This window comes from Heptranchias perlo, chromosome 10 (assembly GCF_035084215.1).
Source record: "Heptranchias perlo isolate sHepPer1 chromosome 10, sHepPer1.hap1, whole genome shotgun sequence".
NCBI lineage: Eukaryota > Metazoa > Chordata > Chondrichthyes > Hexanchiformes > Hexanchidae > Heptranchias > Heptranchias perlo.
The window spans coordinates 85,121,698-85,147,743 of record NC_090334.1 but is presented as its reverse complement, the minus strand read 5'-3'; the positions used below and the strand labels follow the sequence as shown (position 1 = coordinate 85,147,743).

General features: G+C 49.3%; 1 protein-coding gene across 2 annotated transcripts in view; it reads right to left on the bottom strand.

The window, feature by feature from the left end:
- Window positions 1-26,046, bottom strand: part of ttll5 (tubulin tyrosine ligase-like family, member 5) — a 431,390-nt gene that overhangs the window by 51,444 nt on the left and 353,900 nt on the right. The gene's annotated exons all lie outside the window — the stretch shown is intronic.

Below are 26,046 nucleotides of genomic sequence, written 5' to 3'. Positions count from 1 at the left end.
CCGGGTATCATTCTAGTAAACCTACGCTGCACTCCCTCCAAGGCCAATATGTCCTTCCGAAGGTGCGGTGCCCAGAACTGCTCACAGTACTGCAGGTGCGGTCTAACCAGGGTTTTGTATAGCTGCAGCATAACTTCTGCCCCCTTGTACTCTAGTCCTCTAGATATAAAGGCCAGCATTCCATTAGCCTTCTTGATTATTTTCTGCACCTGTTCGTGACATTGGGGAGAACTTCCCTGCTCTTCTTCAAAACAGTGCTGTGGGATCTTTGACGTCCACCTGAGAGGGCAGACGGGGGCTCGGTTTAACGTCTCATCATAAAGTCGGCACCTCCGACAGTGCAGCACTCCCTCAGTACTGCACTGGGAGTGCCAGCCTGGATTTTGTGCTCAAGTCTCTGGAGTGGGACATGAACTAAAAAGCGATAGAACCAATCTCTCATAACCTCTCAGGGCAACTAGACATGGGCAATAATCACAACCTTGTCAGTGTCACCCACATCCCGAGAACAAATAAAAAAAGATTAGGAATTCAAGTATCGCACGTTGGCACCAAGGAGATGCCCAGTGATGAGAGGTTGGCGTACCCACACAATATGGGTTGTGGATACATCTAGAGTAGCACCAAAATTGTTGGGCATGCCTTGTTTTTGGCAAAGTGTGGAAGTGGCTTTGATGCTAAACAGTGGAAGCAACATGCTACAGACAGAGCTAAGCGATTCCACAACCAACGGATCAGATCAAAGCTCTGCAGTCCTGCCACATCCAGTCGTGAATGGTGGCGGGCAATTAAACAACTAACGGGAGGAGGAGGCTCTGTAGATATCCCATCCTCAATGACGGCAGAGTCCAGCACGTGAGTGCAAAGGACAAGGCTGAAGCGTTTGCAACCATCTTCAGCCAGAAGTGCCGAGTGGATGATCCATCTCGGCCTCCTCCCGATATCCCCACCATCACAGAAGCCAGTCTTCGGCCAATTCGATTCACTCCACATGATATCAAGAAACGGCTGAGTGCACTGGATACAGCAAAGGCTATGGGCCCCGACAACATCCTGGCTGTAGTGCTGAAGATTTGTGCTCCAGAACTAGCCACGCCTCTAGCCAAGCTGTTCCAGTACAGCTACAACACTGGCATCTACCCGACAATGTGGAAAATTGCCCAAGTATGTCCTGTTCACAAAAAGCAGGACAAATCCAATCCGGCCAATTACCGCCCCATCAGTCTACTCTCAATCATCAGCAAAGTGATGGAAGGTGTCGTCGACAGTGCTATCAAGCGGCACTTACTCACCAATAACCTGCTCACCGATGCTCAGTTTGGGTTCCGCCAGGACCACTCGGCTCCAGACCTCATTACAGCCTTGGTCCAAACATGGACAAAAGAGCTGAATTCCAGAGGTGAGGTGAGACTGACTGCCCTTGACATCAAGGCAGCATTTGACCGAGTGTGGCACCAAGGAGCCCCAGTAAAATTGAAGTCAATGGGAATCAGGGGAAAAACTCTCCAGTGGCTGGAGTCATACCTAGCACAAAGGAAGATGGTAGTGGTTGTTGGAGGCCAATCATCTCAGCCCCAGGACATTGCTGCAGGAGCTCCTCAGGACAGTCAGTCCTCATAGGGTCAGAAATATGGATGTTCGCTGATGATTGCAGAGTGTTCAGTTCCATTTGCAACCCCTCAGATAATGAAGCAGTCCGAGCCCGCATGACCTGGACAACATCCAGGTTTGAGCTGATAAGTGGCAAGTAACATTCGCGCCACACAAGTGCCAGGCAATGACCATCTCCAACAAGAGAGAGTCTAACCACCTCCCCTTGACATTCAACGGCATTACCATCACTGAATCCCCCACCATCAACATCCTGGGGTCACCATTCACCAGAAATTTAACCTGACCAGCCACATAAATAATGTGGCTGCAAGAGCAGGTCAGAGGCTGGGTATTCTGCGGTGAGTGATTCACCTCCTGACTCCCCAAAGTCTTTCCACCATCTACAAGGCACATGTCATGAGTGTGATGGAATACTCTCCACTTGCCTGGATGAGTGCAGCTCCAACAACACTCAAAAAGCTCGACACCATCCAGGACAAAGCAGCCCGCTTGACTGGCACCCCATCCACCACCTTAAACATTCACTCCCTTCACCACCGGCGCACCGTGGCTGCAGTGTGTACCATCCACAGGATGCACTGCAGCAACTCACCAAGGATTCTTCGACAGCACCTCCCAAACCCGCAACCTCTACCACCTAGAAGGACAAGAGCAGCAGGCACATGGGAACAACACCACCTGCACGTTCCCCTCCAAGTCACACACCATCCTGACTTGGAAATATATCGTCATTCCTTCATTGTCGCTGGGTCAAAATCCTGGAACTCCCTTCCTAACAGCACTGTGGGAGAACCGTCACCACACGGACTGCAGCGGTTCAAGAAGGCGGCTCACCACCACCTTCTCAAGAGCAATTAGGGATGGGCAATAAATGCCGGCCTCGCCAGCGACGCCCACATCCGGTGAACGAATAAAAAAAGCATGGAGGTGGCATGAATGGAAGATGATTTGCGCAGAGAGGGTCTGTGGAGGGAAGTGGGGAAATGTAGACACGACTGTTCATGCAGTGGCCAGGGGAGAGAAGTAAAGCCTTGTTTAAGGTGAAGGAAGCAGGTGACCTAAAATTAGGAGAACATTTAGGAAGCAGTGGCCACAATATAATTAACTTCAGTGTAAGAATGGAAAACGAAGAAGCATTTATAGAATCATAGAATGATATAGCACAGAAGGAGGCCATTCGGTCCATCGTGTTTGTCTTTGAAAATGTTAGCTAATTAGTCCCATTTCCCTGCTCTTTCCGCATAGCACTGCAAATGTCTCCTTTTTAAGCATATATCAAATTCGCTTTTGAAAGTTATTATTGAATCTGCTTCCACCGCCCTTTCAGGCAGTGAATTCCAGATCATAACAACTTGCTGCTTTAAAAGTCCCTCGTTATTTCCCGCCGAGATTTTTTGCCGATTATCTTAAATCTGTGTCCTCTGGTTTCCAACCCTCCTGATAATGGAAACAGTTTCTCCCTATCTACTCTATCAAAACCATTCATAATTTTGATCACCTCTATTGCATCTATGCTATTTGCCTCAACTACTCCTTGCGGTAGCGAGTTCCACATCCTAACCACTCTCTGACTAAAGAAGTTTCTCCTGAATTCCCTATTGGATTTATTAGCGACTATTTTATATTTATGACGTCTGGTTTTGGACTCCCCCACAAGTGGAAAAATTTTCTCTACGTCTATCCTATCAAACCCTTTCATTATCTTAACCCTCAGCCTCCTCTTTTCTACAGAAAACAGCCCCAGCCTGTTCAGCCTTTCCTGATAAATTATGCCCCCTATATCCAAGTCCAGGTCATTGATATATATCAATAAGAGCGGTGATCCCAATGCTGACCCCTGGGGGACACCACTGTATACTTCCCTCCAGTTTGATAAACAACCGTTCACCAGTATGCTCTGCTTTTTGTCTCTTAGCCAACTTCATATCCATGCTGCCACTGTCTCTTTAATCCCACGGGTTTTAATTTTGCTAACAAGTCTATTATGGGGTACTTTTTAAACGCTTTCTGGAAGTCCATATACATAACATCAACCGCACTACCCTCATCAATCCTCTCCGTTATTTCAACAAAGAACTCAATGAAATTTGTCAGACATGATTTGCCTTTAACAAATCCATGTTGGCTGTCATTTATTAACCCTTGAGGGAACAATACTGAAATTTCCTGATGAGACCAAATTGGGAGGTAAGACAAATTGTTACAAACAGTGCAGGACATAGGCAGAGCCCAATGTTCTTTAAAAAGGGAACGAGGTAGAATCATAGAATGTTACAGCACAGAAGGGGCCATTCTGCCCATCATCCCTGGGCCAGCTTTTGACAAAGCTATCCAATTAGTCCTATTATCCTGCCTTTTCCCCATAGCCCTGCAAATGTTCCCCTTCAAGTATTTATCCAATTTCCATTCGATAGTTATTATTGAATCTGCTTCCACCGCCCTTTCAGGCAGTGCATTCCAGATCATAACAACTCGCTGCATAAAGAAAATTCTCATTTCGCCTCTGTTTCTTTTGCCAATTACCTTAAATCTGTGTCCTCTGGTTACCGACCTACCTGCCACTGGAAAAAGTTTCTCCCTATTTACTCTATCAAGTTGCTTAAAAAAGATCTTGAAGAATATGGGGAGTGAGCTTGAGAGTAGGATTACACTAGGTGGGATATTAAAGGGTATGTGGAGTGAAGGGGAGTGTGGGATTGGACTGAGTGGGATATTAAAGGGTACGGGGAGTGAGCAGGAGGTGGGATATTAAAGGGTATGTGGAGTGAGTGGGACCGTGGGATTAGACTGGGTGGGATATTAAAGGGTACGGGGAGTGAGCAGGAGGTGGGATATTAAAGGGTATGTGGAGTGAGTGGGAGCGTGGGATTAGACTGAGTGGGATATTAAAGGGTATGTGGAGTGAAGGGGAGAGTGGGATTAGACTGGGTGGGATATTAAAGGGTATGGGGAGTGAGGGGAGAGTGGGATTAGACTGGGTGGGATATTAAAGGGTATGTGGAGTGAAGGGGAGAGTGGGATTAGACGGAGTGGGATATTAAAGGGTACGGGGAGTGAGCAGGAGAGTGGGATTACACTAGATGGGATATTAAAGGGTATGTGGAGTGAGTGGGAGCGTGAGATTAGACTGGGTGGGATATTAAAGAATATGTGGAGTGAAGGGGAGAGTGGGATTAGACTGGGTGGGATATTAAAGGGTACGGGGAGTGAACAGGAGGGTGGGATTAGACTGGGTGGGATATTAAAGGGTACGGGGAGTGAACAGGAGAGTGGGATTAGACTAGTTGGGATATTAAAGGGTATGGGGAGTGATGGAGAGAATGGGATTAGATTGGGTGTGTTATTAAAGGGTATGTGGAGTGAGTGGGAGCGTGGGATTAGACTGGGTGGGATATTAAAAGATATGTGGAGTGATGGAGAGAGTGGGATTAGATTGGGTGTGTTATTAAAGGGTACGGGGAGTGAGCAGGAGAGTGGGATTAGACTGGGTGGGATATTAAAGGGTATGGGGAGTGATGGAGAGAGTGGAATTAGACTGGGTGGGATATTAAAGGGTGTGGGGAGTGAGTGGGAGAGTGAGATTAGACAGAGTAGAACAGGGGTTTTTCATGTAGTCAGGACACCCTGATACACAGAGGATTTCTTCCTTTGCACTCATGCTGACTTTCTTACTAAAATTATTAACAAGCGGAATTTCACTCATTGGGTGAGAAAATACATCAGGGAATAGTCGCGCCGAGAAAGGTAACCAACCCATCCGGTCAGCCCAAACGCCATATTCAGAGATATTACAGCTCAAAGTGAACCATCCTTTTCCATGCAACTCCTGCTTGACTGATCCTAGACCTGTGCCTCTCTCCCTCCCTCTCTCTCTGAGGTATGCCACTGATTCCATTACGGAGATGACTTCAGTTACTGACCATTTCCCATCCACACAGCAAAGCATCGGTATCTGGGTCTGCACCTGATGCCCGAGACAGGTAGAAAAATTGTTTATTTTTGAGCTCCAAACCAAACATTTTGATACTTGCAATCCATTACAGAAAATTCTCTATAATAAACTCTAACCTCCCTGCACTCTGCGTGTTCCAGATGGATGGGAGCCATGTATTGAAAGACAATCAGTGCACGCTCCAAGATGAAAGAACAATGGGAGGTCTGGCACTTCATTAGGACATTGTAAACTGCAGTCTGCACTAAACTTCACATTTTCCATTGCAATATTTTCCTTGCTTTCTCCCCCCGACCAATGCTATGCAATATCTGCGGCTTCATTCACTGGGGGAGGGTGCATTCCTGCTCTGTGCCAGAAGAAGGGAAGTGGGAAAAGGCTAAAAATTTCTGCGCTTCTCTGCTGTATGAATGGAGAGCCTGGCTCCCAGTCTGGACCAGAGGGACTTTCTATTAAAAAGGCGAGGGTAACTCTGCAGGTAACTGCGATCAGAGACGTGTCCGTGGCAGCTACATACTCACCCACAGAGCTCCTCATCGCTACAGGCTGAGTGGATGAGCTGGGCTGAGGTTAGCAAAGAGCAGTTGTCACAGCAAGGGTGGTGGTCACTCCATCTCACCATCTGTGACCCTTGACAGACTTGCTTCTCTGCTTCTTCATTCCTGGCCTGCTCAGCTGGAGAAATCCCGATCGAGCTGGCCCTTGTGTCTTGTTCTATCATCAACAGACAGCGAGGAATAGCGAGGAGGCAAGGCTGACCCTACGTGCACCAAGCGAGCGAATGAAAGGGCCCGATTAAAACCGTAGACCCGCATCCCATCACTGCGAGGGGAAGGGTGTTTGAGTGCTAAGAAAAGTGTCCCTCAAGCAAGTCAGAGACTGAGATTATAGCCTTCAAATTGAAAGTTAGTGAGTAGCACTGGCCAAAAAGAACTTCAAAGTGCTTACTATTCAGAACAGGAATGCCTCTGTAGTCATGTAGAGACTGATCCCAGGGGAGCTATGAAAGAATGTATTTTTATTGAATCATATAATTAAATAAAGCACAGCCAGTCAATCATAGATTACTGGTGCTTAGAAATCTACTTCTATACTGTGATACTATAGATTACTGGTCCTTAGAAATTGACTACTATACTATGATACTACAGGCTGCTAGTCCTTACAAACCCAAGCACAATTCCAAAGAATGCCTCCATCAGGTTCTGTTTGCTGTCGCTTTGCTCAGTGCTATCTGGAGACGTTGCGTTTGGGTGTATGATGGACTGGAGTGGGTGGTGAATCTGTTTCACTTTGAGCCCCCCGTTTCAGAGGCCAGTTTCACCCAGCCCCCCAGTGTGCTTCTCCAGGACTGGGGAGAGCAGCCAAATGGGGCAGGGTCCCATGGATCAGCAATCACTCACTCAACACGGAATTTCACAATGTAAAAATAGAACGTGATGGGAATGGACAGAAGTTCCGTCAGCATAACATTTCTGATGGAGACCCACTGTCAGGTGCGGAATGACCTGCTGTGTATTTCCAGCGTTTTGTTGCCATTTCAGATTTCCAGCATTCAGTTTTTTTTCAGGTTTCCAACATTGGCCCTCAATTCCAGGCCATGGTGACACCATAGAACCATTGAATGATTACAGCACAGAAGGAGGCCATTCGACCCATCGTGCCTGTGCCAGCTCTTTGTAAGAGCAATCCAGTTAGTCCCATTCCCCTACAAATCTGTGCTGGCTTTCCTTTATTAGTCCCCACTTGTCCAAGTGACAATAATTTTGTCCCGGATTATGGTTTCTAAACGTTTCCCCATTACCGAGGTTAAACCGACTGGTCTATAGTTGTTGGGTTTATCCTTACGTCCTTTTTTGAACAAGGGTGTAACATTTGCAATTCTCCAGTCCTCTGGCACCACCCCTGTATCTAAGGATGATTGGAAGATTGTGGCCAGTGCCTCCGCAATTTCCACCCTTACTTCCCCCAGAAACCTAGGATGTATCCCATCCGGACCGGGTGACTTATCTACTTTAAGTACAGCCAGCCTTTCTAGTACCTCCTCTTTATCAATTTTTAGCCCATTCAGTACCTCAACTACCTCCTCTTTTACTGTGACTCTGGCAGTATCTTCTTCCTTGGTAAAGACAGATGCAAAGTACTCATTTAATACCTCAGCCATGCCCTCTGCCTCCATGCATATGGTCCCTAATCGGTCCCACCCCTCCTCTTACTACCCGTTTACTATTTATATGCCTATAGAAGACTTTTGGATTCCCTTTTATGTTGGCCGCCAGTCTATTCTCATACTCTCTCTTTGTTCCTCTTATTTCCTTTTTCACTTTCTGTATTCAGCCTGGTTCTCACTTGTGTTATCAACTTGACGTCTGTCGTCATACGCCCCCTTTTTCTGATTCATCTTACTCTCTCTCTTTCGTCATCCAGGGAGCTCTGGCTTTAGTTGCCCTACCTTTCCCCCTTGTGGGAATGTACCTAGACTGTACCCGAAACATCTTCTCTTTAAAGACTGCCCATTGTGCGATTGCAGTTTTCCCTGCCGATCTTTGTTTCCAATTTCCAATTCCAATCAAGTATTTTTACTCTAGATTGCTCCTTGTCCTTTTCCATAACTATTCTAAACCTTACAATACTATGAACACTGTTCCCTAAATGTTCCCCCACTGACACTTGCTCCACTTCACCCACTTCATTCTCCAGAACTAGACCAGCAATGCCTCCTTCCTCGTTGGATCAGAAACATGGTGGTCAAGAAAGTTCTCCTGAACATACTTCAGAAATTCCTCCCCCTCTTTGTCCTTTACACTATTACTACAGGCTATTCTAGATCTGAGAATGTGTAATCAGACAGGGTTAATTAATGACCTCATTGTGAAGGAACCTCTAGGTAGCAGTGAGCACAATATGATTGAATTTCGCATTCAGTTTGAGGGAGAGAAGACTCAGTCTAAGACTAATGTTTCAAAATTAAATAAGGGCAATTATGAGGGCAGGAAGACCGAGCTGGCTAAAGTGAGCTGGGAAATTAGGTTAAGGGATAGGTCAGTAGCGATGCAGTGGCAGGCATTTAATGAGATATTTCATAACACTCAGCAAAGATACATTCCAGTGAGAAAGAAAGACTCGAGGGGAAGGACGTACCATCCGTGGCTAACTGAGGGAATTAAAGATAGTATCAAATTGAAAGAAAAAGCATACAATTCCACAAAGATTAGTGGCAGGTTAGGAGATCGGACAGAATATAAAAAACAGCAAAGAATGACTAAAAGAATAATAAGGAGGGAGAAATTAGAGTACGAGAGAAAGCTAGCTAGAAATATAAAAACAGATAGGAAGAGTTTCTACAGGTATTTAAAAAGGAAAAGAGTAAGTAAAGTGAGTGTTGGTCCTCTAGAGAGAGAGTGAGTCTGGGGAATTAATAATGGAGAATAAGGAAATGGCGGATGAATTGAACAAATATTTTGCGTCCGTCTTCACTGTAGAGGATACAAATAACATGCCAGAAATAATTGTGAATCAAGAGGTGAACAGGAGGGAGGAACTTAAAACATTTACAATCACCAGGGAAAGGGTTCTGAAAAAAATAATTAGAACTAAAAGCTGACAAGTCCCCAGGTCCTGACAGACTTCATCCTAGGGTGTTAAAAGAAGTGGCTGCAGAGATAGTAGATGCATTGGTATTAATTTTCCAAAATTCCCTAGATTCTGGAAGGGTCCCATCAGATTGGAAAATAGCAAATGTAATTCCTCTATTCAAGAAAGGAGGGAGACAGAAAGCAGGAAACTACAGGCCAGTTAGCTTAACATCTGTCATAGGGAAAATGCTAGAATCTATTATTAAGGAAGTTATAGCAGGGCACTTAGAAAATCTCAATGCAATCAGGCAGAGTCAACACGGCTTTGTGAAAGGGAAATCATGTTTGACTAATTTATTAGAGTTCTTTGAGGCAGTAACAAGCAACGTGGATAAAGGGGATCCTGTGGATGTGGTGTACTTGGATTTCCAGAAGGCTTTTGACAAGATGCCACATCAAAGGCTAAACTACACAAAATAAGAGCTCATGGTGTAGGGGGTAACATATTAGCATGGATAAAGGATTGGTTAGCGAACAGGAAACAGAGAGTAGGCATAAATGGGTCATTTTCAGGTTGGCAAGATGTAACGAGTGGAGTGCCACAGGGATCAGTGCTGGGGCCTCAACTATTTACAATCTATATCAATGACTTGGATGAAGGGACCGAATGTATGGTTGCTAAATTTGCTGATGACACAAAGGTAGGTAGGAAAGTAAGTTGTGAAGAGGACATAAGGAGTCTGCAAAGGGATATAGATAGGTTAAGCGAGTGGGCAAAAATTTGGCAGATGGAGTATAATGTGGGAAAATGTGAACTTGTCCATTTTGGCAGGAAGAATAGAAAAGCAGTATATTATTTAAATGGAAAGAGATTGCAGAACTCTGAGGTACAGAGGGATCTGGGTGTCCTAGTACATGAATCACAAAAAGTTAGTATGCAGATACATCAAGTGATTAGGAAGGCAAATGGAATGTTGTCATTTATTGCAAGGGGAATGGAATATAAAAGTAGAGATGTTTTGCTCCAGTTGTACAGGGCATTGGTGAGACCACATCTAGAACACTGTGTACAGTTTTGGTCTCATTTAAGAAAGGACATAATTGCTTTAGAGGCGGTTCAGAGAAGGTTCACTCGACTGATTCCTGGGATGAGGGGGTTATCTTATGAGGAAAGATTGGACAAGTTGGGCCTGTATACACTGGAGTTTAGAAGAATGAGAGGTGATCTTATTGAAACATATAAGATCCTGAGGGGACTAGAAGGGGTAGATGCTGAGAAGATGTTTCCCTTTGTGGGAGAGACTAGAACTAGGGGCCAGTTTAAAAATAAGGGGTCTCCCATTTAAGACGGAGATGAGGAGAAATTTTTTCTCTCTGAGGGTCGTGAGTCTGTGGAACTCCCTTCCCCAGAGAGCGGTGGAGGCAGGGTCATTGAATATGTTTAAGGCTGAGTTAGATAGATTCCTGATTAACAAGGGAGTCAAAGGTTACAGTAGGTAGATGGGAAAGTAGGGTTGAGGTTACAATCAGATCAGCCATGATCTTATCAAATGGCAGAGCAGGCTTGAGGGGCCGAATGGCCTACTCCTGCTCTTAATTCATATGTTCGTATGTACCCAGTCTATATTAGGATAGTTGAAGTCCCCCATTATCATTCTCTATAGTTCTTGCACATCTCTGTAATTTCCCTGCAGATTTGTTCCTCGATATCGTTCCCACTAGTTGGTGGCCTACAGAATATACCCAGTAGTGTAATGGTACCAAGAGCCCATCAACAGCTTCTCAGGATAACTAGGAACCGCAGCCTAAGAACAAATTAAAAAGTAGTCCAGTCTCCCTGTCAGCGCTTGTCAGCATTCGATACCTACATGATCTAAAAAAAACAAAATTAAATGTTTTTTTGCAGTAACTCCTCTCCTGAAGGTGCTGACCATAGAAACATAGAAAATAGGAGCAGGAATAGGCCATTCGGCCCTTCGAGCCTTCTCCTCCATTCAATATGATCATGGCTGATCCTCTATCTCAATACCATATTCCCGCTCTCTCCCCATACCCCTTGATGACTTTTGTGTCTAGAAATCTATCCAGCTCCTTCTTAAATGTATTCAGTGACTTGGCCTCCACAGCCTTCTGTGGTAGAGAATTCCACAGGTTCACCACCCTCGGAGTGAAGAAATTTCTCCTCATCTCAGTCCTAAATGTCCTACCCCATATCCTGAGACTGTGACCCCTCGTTCTAGACCCCCCAGCCAGGGACTGCATCCAGTCTGTCTCACCCTGTCAGAATTTTATACGTTTCAAAGAGATCCCCTCTCATTCTTCTAAACTCGAGTGAATACAGGCCGAGTCGACCCAATCTCTCCTCATACAACGTCCTGCCATCCCAGGAATCAGTCTGGTGAACCTTCGCTGCACTCCCTCTATGGCAAGTATATCCTTTCTAAGGTAAGGAGACCAAAACGGCACACAATACTCCAGGTGTGGTCTCACCAAGGCCCTGATTAACTGCAGTAAGACATCCTTGCTCCTGTACTCAAATCCTCTTGCAATGAAGGCCAACATATCATTTGCCTTCCTAACTTCTTGCTGCACCTGCATGTTTACTTTCAGTGACTGGTGCACAATGACACCCAGGTCCCTTTGTACATCAACATTTCCCAATCTATCACCATTTTAATAATACTCTGCCTTTCTGTTTATCCTTCCGAAGTAGATAACTTCACATTTATACACATTATACTGCATCTGCCATGTATTTGCCCACTCACTCAACTTGTCTAAATCGCCTTGTAGCTTCTTTGCATCCTCCTCACAACTCACGATCCCACCTAGTTTTGTGTCATCAGCAAACTTGGAAATATTACATTTGGTTCCCTCATCTAAATCATTGATATATATTGTGAATAGCTGGGGCCCAAGCACTGATCCCTGCGGTACCCCACTAGTCACCGAATGCCATCCCGAAAAAGACCAATTTTTTCCTACTCTCTTGGTCCTTTTTTGCTGAATTCTAAACTGCTCCCAATCCTCAGGCTTGCTACTTTTTCTGGCAACTTTTCTGACTCCTCTTTGGATCTAATGCTATCCTTAATTTCTTTTGTTAGCCATGGTTGGGCCACTTTTCCTTTTGTGTTTTTGCGCCTGAAAGGACTGTATAATTGTTGCAATTCATGTATTCGTTCCTTAAATGTTAGCCATTGCCTATCCACCATCATGCCTTTTAATAAAGCTTCCCAATCTATCATAGTCAACTCTCTCCTCATACTTTCGTAGTTTCCTTTGTTTAGATTTAGGACCCTAGTTTCGGATTGGACTACCTCACTTTCCATCTTAATGAAGAATTCTATCATGTTATGGTCACTCTTCCCTAAATGACCCCACACAGCAAGATTATTAATTAACCCCTTCTCATTGCACAATACCCAGTCTAGGATAGCCTGTTCCCTGGTTGGCTCCCCAATGTACTGGTCTAAAAAACCATCTCGTACACACTCCAGGAATTCATCCTCCACAGTATTATTGCTAATTTGGTTTGGCCAGTCTATATGTAGATTAAAGTCACCCATGATTACTGTAGTACCCTTGTTACATACATCTCTAATTTCCTGTTTGACCCCATTCCCTACATTACCACTACTGTTTGGAGGCCTATTGACAACTCCCACCAGTGTTTTCTGCCCCTTGGTGCTTCTTAACTCCACCCAGACTGATTCTACATCTTGATTTTCTGAGCCAATATCCTTTCTCACTATTGCTCTGATCTCATCCTTTGCTAGCAACCCCACCCCACCTCCTTTTCCTTTTTGCCTGTCCTTCCTAAATATCGAATACCCTTGGATATTCAGCTCCCAGTCTTGGTCAACCTGCAGCCATGTCTCTATAATCGCAATTAAATCATATCCATTTTCATCTATTCGCGCTGTTAGTTCGTCTACCTTATTACGAATGCTTCGTGCATTCAGATACAGTGCCTTTAGATTTGTCTTTTTATCATTTTTAGACATCTTAACATTTTTTTGTACAATGGCCCTATTTGTCTTATTACCATTTTTTCTTACCTGGACCCTATTAGTTAGTGCACTCTTTTGTTTGTGCGCTCTGTCCCTTCCTGACACAATCTGGTTATCCTTACCCCAATCACTTTCCTGCACTGCTTCATTGTCTTTTCTCGTTAGCATTCTAGATTTCTCTCCACTGGGACCCTCCCCCACCTTGTTTAGTTTAAAGCCCTGTCTACCTCCCTAGTTATTCGATTCGGTCCCCTCCTCTCCTGAAGGTGCTGACTCTCACTGGGGTACAGGTCCCCTCCTCTCCTGAAGGGGCTGACTCTCACTGGGGTACAGGTCCCCTCCTCTCCTGAAGGTGCTGACTCTCACTGGGGTACAGGTCCCCTCCTCTCCTGAAGGTGCTGACTCTCACTGGGGTACAGGTACCCTCCTCTCCTGAAGGTGCTGACTCTCACTGGGGTACAGGTCCCCTCTCCTGAAGACGCTAATTCTTGCTGTGGTATGGTACAGATCAGCTAATTCATCAAATATTAGCGATCCAAACTGAGACCATCCTGTTCACTATAACACCTGGCACTGCAATGTTGCAAATAAACATGTCAAATGAACATGTCGAAGCAATCAACTTTTTCTTTTCTTTGTTCTGTTCCTCACGAAATATGTGGCCCTATCTAAACACTTCAATGTGCGTGGTTCCCTACACATTCCATCACCCCTCTGTTTGCTGCCACAGTACCTGCATGATGGAGGTCACTGGAGCATATTGCTCATCTATTTCTGAGCAGAAAGCTAACTGCCCGTTGAATGGAAAGCAGGAATATTAGGAGAGGTTGCTGGCTGGGGTCCAGGCCGTATGAGGCTATACTGATGCTGTCCATTAACTGTGAACATGTACACTACAGCTTGGCTCAGCAGCAGCTACACATGGTTTCTGTAATCCTAAAATTAAAACAAAAGCCTGCTTGACTGACATACCTCTGCAGCTGCTACTCTGTGCATTCACCACCACATATCCCAGTTGTTTGAAATAAGTGGCAGGGATCATTATGTGATATCAGGCTGAGCTGGGGAACTCAAGAAAGGAAGCAAGATTAGAAATGAAAACTCAAACTGAACATAATTTAACAGATACCTACTTCGCACTTTGAGCAAAGTTTTACAATGGACTGTCACTGCTTACAGGAATGGGGGCTGAGTTACAGAGTGACACCTAGTGAATGGGAATGAGTTACAGAGTGACACCCGGTGAATGGGCATGGGTTACAGAGTGACACCCGGTGAATGGGGGCTGGGTTACAGAGTTACACCCAGTGAATGGGAATGGGTTACAGAGTGACACCCAGTGAATGGGCATGGGTTAAAGAGTTACACCCAGTGAATGGGAATGGGTTACAGAGTGACACCCAGTGAATGGGAATGGGTTACAGAGTGACACCCAGTGAATGGGCATGGGTTACAGAGTTACACCCAGTGAATGGGAATGGGTTACAGAGTGACACCCAGTGAATGGGCATGGGTTACAGAGTGACACCCGGTGAATGGGGGCTGGGTTACAGAGTGACACCCAGTGAATGGGGGCTGGGTTATAGAGGCACAGCCAGTGAATGGGGGCTGGGTTACGGAGTGACACCCAGTGAATGGGGGCTGGGTTAAAGAGTGACACCCCTCCTCATTATTCTTTTAGTCATTCTTTGCTGTTTTTTATATTCTGTCCGATCTCCTAACCTGCCACTAATCTTTGTGGAATTGTATGCTTTTTCTTTCAATTTGACACTATCTTTAATTCCCTCAGTTGGCCATGGATGGTACGTCCTTCCCCTAGAGTCTTTCTTTCTCACTGGAATGTATCTTTGCTGAGTGTTATGAAATATCTCATTAAATGTCTGCCACTGCATCGCTACTGACCTATCCCTTAACCTAATTTCCCAGCTCACTTTATCCAGCTCGGTCTTCCTGCCCTCATAATTGCCCTTATTTAAGTTTAAACATTAGTCTTAGACTTACTCTTCTCTCCCTCAAACTGAATGTGAAATTCAGTCATATTGTGATCACTGCTACCTAGAGGCTCATTCACAATGAGGTCATTAATTAATCCTGTCTCATTACACATTACCAGATCTAGACTAGCCTGCTCTCTGGTTGGCTCTAGAACGTGCTGCTCTAAGAAACTGTCCCGAAAGCACTCTATGAACTCATCTTCCAGGCTACCTTTGCCAATCAGATTCTTCCAATCCATATGTAGATTAAAATCACCCATGATTATCGCTGTTCCGTTCTCACAAGCCCCCATTATCTCTTCCTGTATACCGACTGACACCCAGTGAATGGGGACTGCGTTACAGACTGACACTCAGTGATTGGGGACTGGGTTACAGACTGACACCCAGTGAATGGGGACTGGGTTACAGACTGACACCCGGTGAATGGGCCTGGGTTACAGACTGACACCCGGTGATGGGGACTGGGTTACAGACTGACACCCGGTGATGGGGACTGGGTTACAGACTGACACCCGGTGAATGGGGACTAGGTTACAGACTGACACCCGGTGAATGGGCCTGGGTTACAGACTGACACTCGGTGAATGGGGGATGGGTTACAGACTGACCCCCAGTGATGGGGACTGGGTTACAGACTGACACCCAGTGAATGGGCCTGGGTTACAGACTGACACCCGGTGAATGGGGACTGGGTTACAGACTGACACTCGGTGAATGGGGACTGGGTTACAGACTGACCCCCAGTGATGGGGACTGGGTTACAGACTGACACCTGGTGAATGGGCCTGGGTTACAGACTGACACTCGGTGAATGGGGACTGGGTTACAGACTGACCCCCAGTGAATGGGCCTGGGTTACAGACTGACACCCGGTGAATGGGCCTGGGTTACAGACTGACACCCGGTGAATGGGCCTGGGTTACAGACTGACACCCGGTGATGGGGACTGGGTTACAGACTGACACCCGGTGATGGGGACTGGGTTACAGACTGACACCAGGTGAATGGGGACTAGGTTACAGACTGACACCCGGTGAATGGGCCTGGGTTACAGACTGACACTCGGTGAATGGGGGATGGGTTACAGACTGACCCCCAGTGATGGGGACTGGGTTACAGACTGACACCCAGTGAATGGGCCTGGGTTACAGACTGACACCCGGTGAATGGGGACTGGGTTACAGACTGACACCTGGTGAATGGGCCTGGGTTACAGACTGACACCTGGTGAATGGGGACTGGGTTACAGACTGACCCCCAGTGAATGGGCCTGGGTTACAGACTGACACCCGGTGAATGGGGCCTGGGTTACAGACTGACCCCCAGTGAATGGGCCTGGGTTACAGACTGACACCCGGTGAATGGGCCTGGGTTACAGACTGACACCCAGTGATGGGGACTGGGTTACAGACTGACACCTGGTGAATGGGCCTGGGTTACAGACTGACACTCGGTGAATGGGGACTGGGTTACAGACTGACCCCCAGTGAATGGGCCTGGGTTACAGACTGACACCCGGTGAATGGGGCCTGGGTTACAGACTGACCCCCAGTGAATGGGCCTGGGTTACAGACTGACACCCAGTGAATGGGGCCTGGGTTACAGACTGACACCCAGTGATGGGGACTGGGATACAGACTGACACCTGGTGAATGGGCCTGGGTTACAGACTGACACTCGGTGAATGGGGGATGGGTTACAGACTGACCCCCAGTGATGGGGCCTGGGTTACAGACTGACACCCAGTGATGGGGACTGGGATACAGACTGACAGCTGGTGAATGGGCCTGGGTTACAGACTGACACTCGGTGAATGGGGGATGGGTTACAGACTGACACCCGGTGAATGGGGACTGCGTTACAGACTGAGACCCAGTGAATGGGCCTGGGTTACAGACTGACACCCGGTGAATGGGGACTGGGTTACAGACTGACCCCCAGTGATGGGGACTGGGTTACAGACTGACACCCAGTGAATGGGGACTGGGATACAGACTGACACCCGGTGAATGGGGGATGGGTTACAGACTGACACCTGGTGAATGGGGACTGGGTTACAGACTGACACCCAGTGAATGGGGATGGGTTACAGACTGACACCCAGTGAATGGGGATGGGTTACAGACTGACACCCGGTGAATGGGGATGGGTTACAGACTGACACCCAGTGAATGGGCCTGGGTTTCAGACTGACACCCAGTGAATGGGGACTGGGATACAGACTGACACCTGGTGAATGGGGACTGGGTTACAGACTGACACCCAGTGAATGGGGATGGGTTACAGACTGACACCCGGTGAATGGGGATGGGTTACAGACTGACACCCAGTGAATGGGGACTGGGATACAGACTGACACCCAGTGAATGGGGATGGGTTACAGACTGACACCCAGTGAATGGGGACTGGATTACAGACTGACACCCAGTGAATGGGGGATGGGTTACAGACTGACACCTGGTGATTGGGGACTGGGTTGCAGACTGACACCCAGTGAATGGGGGATGGGTTACAGACTGACACCCAGTGAATGGGGGATGGGTTGCAGACTGACACCCAGTGAATGGGGGCTGGGTTACAGACTGACACCCAGTGAATGGGGGCTGGGTTACAGACTGACACCCAGTGAATGGGGGCTGGGTTGCAGACTGACACCCAGTGAATGGGGGCTGGGTTACAGACTGACACCCAGTGAATGGGGACTGGGTTACAGACTGACACCCAGTGAATGGGGATGGGTTACAGACTGACACCCGGTGAATGGGGATGGGTTACAGACTGACACCCAGTGAATGGGCCTGGGTTACAGACTGACACCCAGTGAATGGGAACTGGGATACAAACTGACACCTGGTGAATGGGGACTGGGTTACAGACTGACACCCAGTGAATGGGGACTGGGATACAGACTGACACCCAGTGAATGGGGATGGGTTACAGACTGACACCCAGTGAATGGGGACTGGGTTACAGACTGACACCCAGTGAATGGGGACTGGGTTACAGACTGACACCCAGTGAATGGGGACTGGGTTACAGACTGACACCCAGTGAATGGGGGATGGGTTACAGACTGACACCTGGTGATTGGGGACTGGGTTACAGACTGACACCCGGTGAATGGGGACTGGGTTACAGACTGACACCCAGTGAATGGGGGATGGGTTACAGACTGACACCCAGTGAATGGGGGATGGGTTGCAGACTGACACCCAGTGAATGGGGACTGGGATACAGACTGACACCCAGTGAATGGGGGATGGGTTGCAGACTGACACCCAGTGAATGGGCCTGGGTTACAGACTGACACCCAGTGAATGGGGGCTGGGTTACAGACTGACACCCAGTGAATGGGGGATGGGTTACAGACTGACACCTGGTGATTGGGGACTGGGTTACAGACTGACACCCGGTGAATGGGGACTGGGTTACAGACTGACACCCAGTGAATGGGGGATGGGTTACAGACTGACACCCAGTGAATGGGGGATGGGTTGCAGACTGACACCCAGTGAATGGGGACTGGGATACAGACTGACACCCAGTGAATGGGGGATGGGTTGCAGACTGACACCCAGTGAATGGGCCTGGGTTACAGACTGACACCCAGTGAATGGGGGCTGGGTTACAGACTGACACCCAGTGAATGGGGGCTGGGTTGCAGACTGACACCTGGTGAATGGGGACTGGGTTACAGACTGACACCCGGTGAATGGGCCTGGGGTACAGACTGACACCCGGTGAATGGGCCTGGGTTACAGACTGACACCCGGTGAATGGGCCTGGGTTACAGACTGACACCCGGTGATGGGGACTGGGTTACAGACTGACACTCGGTGAATGGGGGATGGGTTACAGACTGACACCCAGTGAATGGGGACTGGGTTACAGACTGACACCCGGTGAATGGGGACTAGGTTACAGACTGACACCCGGTGAATGGGGGATGGGTTACAGACTGACCCCCAGTGATGGGGACTGGGTTACAGACTGACACCCAGTGAATGGGCCTGGGTTACAGACTGACACCCGGTGAATGGGGACTGCGTTGCAGACTGACACTCGGTGAATGGGGGATGGGTTACAGACTGACACCCAGTGAATGGGGACTGGGTTACAGACTGACACCCGGTGAATGGGGACTGCGTTACAGACTGACACTCGGTGAATGGGGGATGGGTTACAGACTGACCCCCAGTGATGGGGACTGGGTTACAGACTGACACCTGGTGAATGGGCCTGGGTTACAGACTGACACTCGGTGAATGGGGACTGGGTTACAGACTGACCCCCAGTGAATGGGCCTGGGTTACAGACTGACACCCGGTGAATGGGGCCTGGGTTACAGACTGACCCCCAGTGAATGGGCCTGGGTTACAGACTGACACCCGGTGAATGGGCCTGGGTTACAGACTGACACCCAGTGAATGGGGCCTGGGTTACAGACTGACACCCAGTGATGGGGACTGGGATACAGACTGACACCTGGTGAATGGGCCTGGGTTACAGACTGACACTCGGTGAATGGGGGATGGGTTACAGACTGACCCCCAGTGATGGGGCCTGGGTTACAGACTGACACCCAGTGATGGGGACTGGGATACAGACTGACACCTGGTGAATGGGCCTGGGTTACAGACTGACACTCGGTGAATGGGGGATGGGTTACAGACTGACACCCGGTGAATGGGGACTGGGTTACAGACTGACCCCCAGTGAATGGGCCTGGGTTACAGACTGACACCCGGTGAATGGGGACTGCGTTACAGACTGAGACCCAGTGAATGGGCCTGGGTTACAGACTGACACCCGGTGAATGGGGACTGGGTTACAGACTGACCCCCAGTGATGGGGACTGGGTTACAGACTGACACCCAGTGAATGGGGACTGGGATACAGACTGACACCCGGTGAATGGGGGATGGGTTACAGACTGACACCCAGTGAATGGGGGATGGGTTACAGACTGACACCCAGTGAATGGGGACTGGGTTACAGACTGACACCCGGTGAATGGGGATGGGTTACAGACTGACACCCAGTGAATGGGCCTGGGTTTCAGACTGACACCCGGTGAATGGGGATGGGTTACAGACTGACACCCAGTGAATGGGGGATGGGTTACAGACTGACACCCAGTGAATGGGGACTGGGATACAGACTGACACCCAGTGAATGGGGATGGGTTACAGACTGACACCCAGTGAATGGGGACTGGGTTACAGACTGACACCCAGTGAATGGGGGATGGGTTACAGACTGACACCCAGTGAATGGGGACTGGGATACAGACTGACACCCAGTGAATGGGGATGGGTTACAGACTGACACCCAGTGAATGGGGACTGGGTTACAGACTGACACCCAGTGAATGGGGACTGGGTTACAGACTGACACCCGGTGATTGGGGACTGGGTTACAGACTGACACCTGGTGATTGGGGACTGGGTTGCAGACTGACCCCCAGTGAATGGGGATGGGTTACAGACTGACACCCAGTGAATGGGGACTGGGTTACAGACTGACACCCAGTGAATGGGGATGGGTTACAGACTGACACCCAGTGAATGGGGACTGGGTTACAGACTGACACCCAGTGAATGGGGACTGGGATACAGACTGACACCCAGTGAATGGGGATGGGTTACAGACTGACACCCAGTGAATGGGGACTGGGTTACAGACTGACACCCAGTGAATGGGGACTGGGTTACAGACTGACACCCGGTGATTGGGGACTGGGTTACAGACTGACACCTGGTGATTGGGGACTGGGTTGCAGACTGACACCCAGTGAATGGGGGATGGGTTACAGACTGACACCCAGTGAATGGGGGCTGGGTTACAGACTGACACCCAGTGATGGGGACTGGGTTACAGACTGACACCCGGTGAATGGGGACTGGGTTACAGACTGACCCCCAGTGATGGGGACTGGGTTACAGACTGACACCTGGTGAATGGGGACTGGGTTACAGACTGACACCTGGTGAATGGGGACTGGGTTACAGACTGACACCCAGTGAATGGGGATGGGTTACAGACTGAAACCCGGTGAATGGGGATGGGTTACAGACTGACACCCAGTGAATGGGGACTGGGATACAGACTGACACCCAGTGAATGGGGATGGGTTACAGACTGACACCCAGTGAATGGGGACTGGGATACAGACTGACACCCAGTGAATGGGGACTGGGTTACAGACTGACACCCAGTGAATGGGGGATGGGTTACAGACTGACACCTGGTGAATGGGAACTGGGATACAGACTGACACCTGGTGAATGGGGACTGGGTTACAGACTGACACCCAGTGAATGGGGACTGGGTTACAGACTGACACCCAGTGAATGGGGATGGGTTACAGACTGACACCCAGTGAATGGGGACTGGGATACAGACTGACACCCAGTGAATGGGGACTGGGTTACAGACTGACACCCAGTGAATGGGGGATGGGTTACAGACTGACACCCAGTGAATGGGAACTGGGATACAGACTGACACCTGGTGAATGGGGACTGGGTTACAGACTGACACCCAGTGAATGGGGATGGGTTACAGACTGACACCCGGTGAATGGGGATGGGTTACAGACTGACACCCAGTGAATGGGGACTGGGATACAGACTGACACCCAGTGAATGGGGATGGGTTACAGACTGACACCCAGTGAATGGGGACTGGGATACAGACTGACACCCAGTGAATGGGGACTGGGTTACAGACTGACACCCAGTGAATGGGGGATGGGTTACAGACTGACACCTGGTGATTGGGGGATGGGTTACAGACTGACACCCAGTGAATGGGGGATGGGTTACAGACTGACACCCAGTGAATGGGGGATGGGTTCCAGACTGACACCCAGTGAATGGGGGATGGGTTGCAGACTGACACCCAGTGAATGGGGGCTGGGTTGCAGACTGACACCTGGTGAATGGGGACTGGGTTACAGACTGACACCCAGTGAATGGGCCTGGGTTACAGACTGACACCCGGTGAATGGGCCTGGGTTACAGACTGACACCCGGTGAATGGGCCTGGGTTACAGACTGACACCCGGTGATGGGGACTGGGTTACAGACTGACACCCAGTGAATGGGGACTGGGTTACAGACTGACACCCGGTGAATGGGGACTAGGTTACAGACTGACACCCAGTGAATGGGCCTGGGTTACAGACTGACACCCGGTGAATGGGGACTGCGTTGCAGACTGACACTCGGTGAATGGGGGATGGGTTACAGACTGACACCCAGTGAATGGGGACTGGGTTACAGACTGACACCCGGTGAATGGGGACTGCGTTACAGACTGACACTCGGTGAATGGGGGATGGGTTACAGACTGACCCCCAGTGATGGGGACTGGGTTACAGACTGACACCTGGTGAATGGGCCTGGGTTACAGACTGACACTCGGTGAATGGGGACTGGGTTACAGACTGACCCCCAGTGAATGGGCCTGGGTTACAGACTGACACCCGGTGAATGGGGCCTGGGTTACAGACTGACCCCCAGTGAATGGGCCTGGGTTACAGACTGACACCCGGTGAATGGGCCTGGGTTACAGACTGACACCCAGTGAATGGGGCCTGGGTTACAGACTGACACCCGGTGATGGGGACTGGGATACAGACTGACACCCAGTGAATGGGGCCTGGGTTACAGACTGACACCCAGTGATGGGGACTGGGATACAGACTGACACCTGGTGAATGGGCCTGGGTTACAGACTGACACTCGGTGAATGGGCCTGGGTTACAGACTGACCCCCAGTGAATGGGCCTGGGTTACAGACTGACACCCAGTGAATGGGGACTGGGTTACAGACTGACACCTGGTGAATGGGCCTGGGTTACAGACTGACACTCGGTGAATGGGGGATGGGTTACAGACTGACCCCCAGTGATGGGGCCTGGGTTACAGACTGACACCCAGTGATGGGGACTGGGATACAGACTGACACCTGGTGAATGGGCCTGGGTTACAGACTGACACTCGGTGAATGGGGGATGGGTTACAGACTGACCCCCAGTGATGGGGCCTGGGTTACAGACTGACACCCGGTGAATGGGGACTGCGTTACAGACTGAGACCCAGTGAATGGGCCTGGGTTACAGACTGACACCCGGTGAATGGGGACTGGGTTACAGACTGACCCCCAGTGATGGGGACTGGGTTACAGACTGACACCCAGTGAATGGGGACTGGGATGCAGACTGACACCCGGTGAATGGGGGATGGGTTACAGACTGACACCCAGTGAATGGGGGATGGGTTACAGACTGACACCTGGTGAATGGGGACTGGGTTACAGACTGACACCCAGTGAATGGGGATGGGTTACAGACTGACACCCAGTGAATGGGGATGGGTTACAGACTGACACCTGGTGAATGGGGATGGGTTACAGACTGACACCCAGTGAATGGGGACTGGGTTACAGACTGACACCCAGTGAATGGGGATGGGTTACAGACTGACACCCGGTGAATGGGGATGGGTTACAGACTGACACCCAGTGAATGGGCCTGGGTTACAGACTGACACCCAGTGAATGGGGACTGGGATACAGACTGACACCTGGTGAATGGGGACTGGGTTACAGACTGACACCCAGTGAATGGGGATGGGTTACAGACTGACACCCGGTGAATGGGGATGGGTTACAGACTGACACCCAGTGAATGGGGACTGGGATACAGACTGACACCCAGTGAATGGGGATGGGTTACAGACTGACACCCAGTGAATGGGGACTGGGTTACAGACTGACACCCAGTGAATGGGGGATGGGTTACAGACTGACACCCGGTGAATGGGGGATGGGTTACAGACTGACACCCAGTGAATGGGGGATGGGTTGCAGACTGACACCCAGTGAATGGGGGATGGGTTACAGACTGACACCCAGTGAATGGGGGATGGGTTGCAGACTGACACCCAGTGAATGGGGGATGGGTTACAGACTGACACCCAGTGAATGGGGGCTGGGTTGCAGACTGACACCCAGTGAATGGGGGATGGGTTACAGACTGACACCTGGTGAATGAGGACTGGTTAGACTGCCACAGGACTCAATATCGAGCTCCTGCACCATCAGCGCAAAGTGGCTGCAGTCTGTACTATCCAGAGGACACAGTGCAGCATCTCCCTCCCCTGTCACCTTCACCACTGAGAAGGACGAGGGCAGCAATGTCGTGGGAACACCATCACCTCCAGGTTCCCCTCCATGTCACACACTATCCCGACTTGGACATAAATCGACCGTTTCTTCATCATTGCTGGGTCAAAATCCTGGAACTCCCCGCCTATCAGCACTACACGGACTGCAGCGGTTCAAGAAGAAGGCCCACCACCACCTTCTCGAGGGGCAACTAGGGATGGGCAATAAATGCCGGCCTTGCCAGTAACACCCAGATCCCCAGAACAAATTTTTTGAAAAAACACACACCATGAACTCCTTGACATCCACTGTGACTCTGTGATTAGCCAACTGGATGTTACTTGAAGCAGGAGGGATCCCGACCCGCAACAAGAAACAGTCAATTGGAAACATATTTTCCTTCGACCCCCTATTGTTTTTCAAGGGAAAGTAGGTTCTCGGAACGCCTCCGCACACTATTCTGGCCTGTGTCCAGCGTAATACTGGTGTAATGCACTGACTCTGTTAAGGAAAAGCAATCCCGCGGTTATTTAATAATAAAACTGCACGGGCCAAAGGGGAACTCTGCTGTATAAACACAGTTAATGAATTCCAGCTCAGACAGGCGACACACCTGTGATCACTACCCTGCACCAAATTGCCAGCATTCGATACCTCCTGTTGGGAATAACACTGCACCACAGATCAATGCTGCAGGTTAGTGTAGTGAGCGTGCCAGGAGCTGGAGCCCTGACTGTGTTTTTTCCGTTGCATTGTCCAGAGGTGCTGAGGCTAACACTATATCCCCGCTGCTGCCCCGGCTAGCTCGAGACAGGACTGGAATAGGAGCCAGGGCCCTCCTTCCCAAGAACCACCTCACATGGCGCGTGTGCTCACAAGGTGATCTAGGAGCATCCAAGTCCCTTTGTAAGTGCAACATCTAACACCACACCTGCTCACTGAACTTACACAGAAACAGCCCATTCGGTCCCACCAGTCCGTGTTGGTGTTTTCCCTCCATACGAGCAGTATCCTAATCCCATGTGCCCGCCCTGTTTCCTTTATCCCCCTTTCCTTCACCACCAATCTACCCTAGTCTTAAATGTTTACATGGTCTCTGATTCAATCACTAACTCAGCCTCACAACCCAGTGTGTAAAGATGTTTCTCCTGCTCTCTGCCTTAAATCTCTTCCATTTATTCAGGGTGCTTGCTGCGATCAGTCACAATCCCAATTTAAAAAGGGGCCTGAAACAGCCAGTAGGCACCCCCGTAAGCAATGGGTCTAACGCCAGCTGCAGTGGGCACCCTGGATGACCACAGGGCGCCCTGACCAATATGGCGTCTGGCGCAGACCGAGCGTGCTCACACTGCCTGGTATATTGTGTCCATCACGGACTGAGCGTGCTCACACTGCCTGGTATATTGTGTCCATCACGGACTGAGCGTGCTCACACTGCCTGGTATATTGTGTCCAGCACGGACTGAGCGTGCTCACACTGCCTGGTATATTGTGTCCAGCACGGACTGAGCGTGCTCACACTGCCTGGTATATTGTGTCCATCACGGACTGAGCGTGCTCACACTGCCTGGTATATTGTGTCCAGCACGGACTGAGCGTGCTCACACTGCCTGGTATATTGTGTCCAGCACGGACTGAGCGTGCTCACACTGCCTGGTATATTGTGTCCAGCACGGACTGAGCGTGCTCACACTGCCTGGTATATTGTGTCCAGCACGGACTGA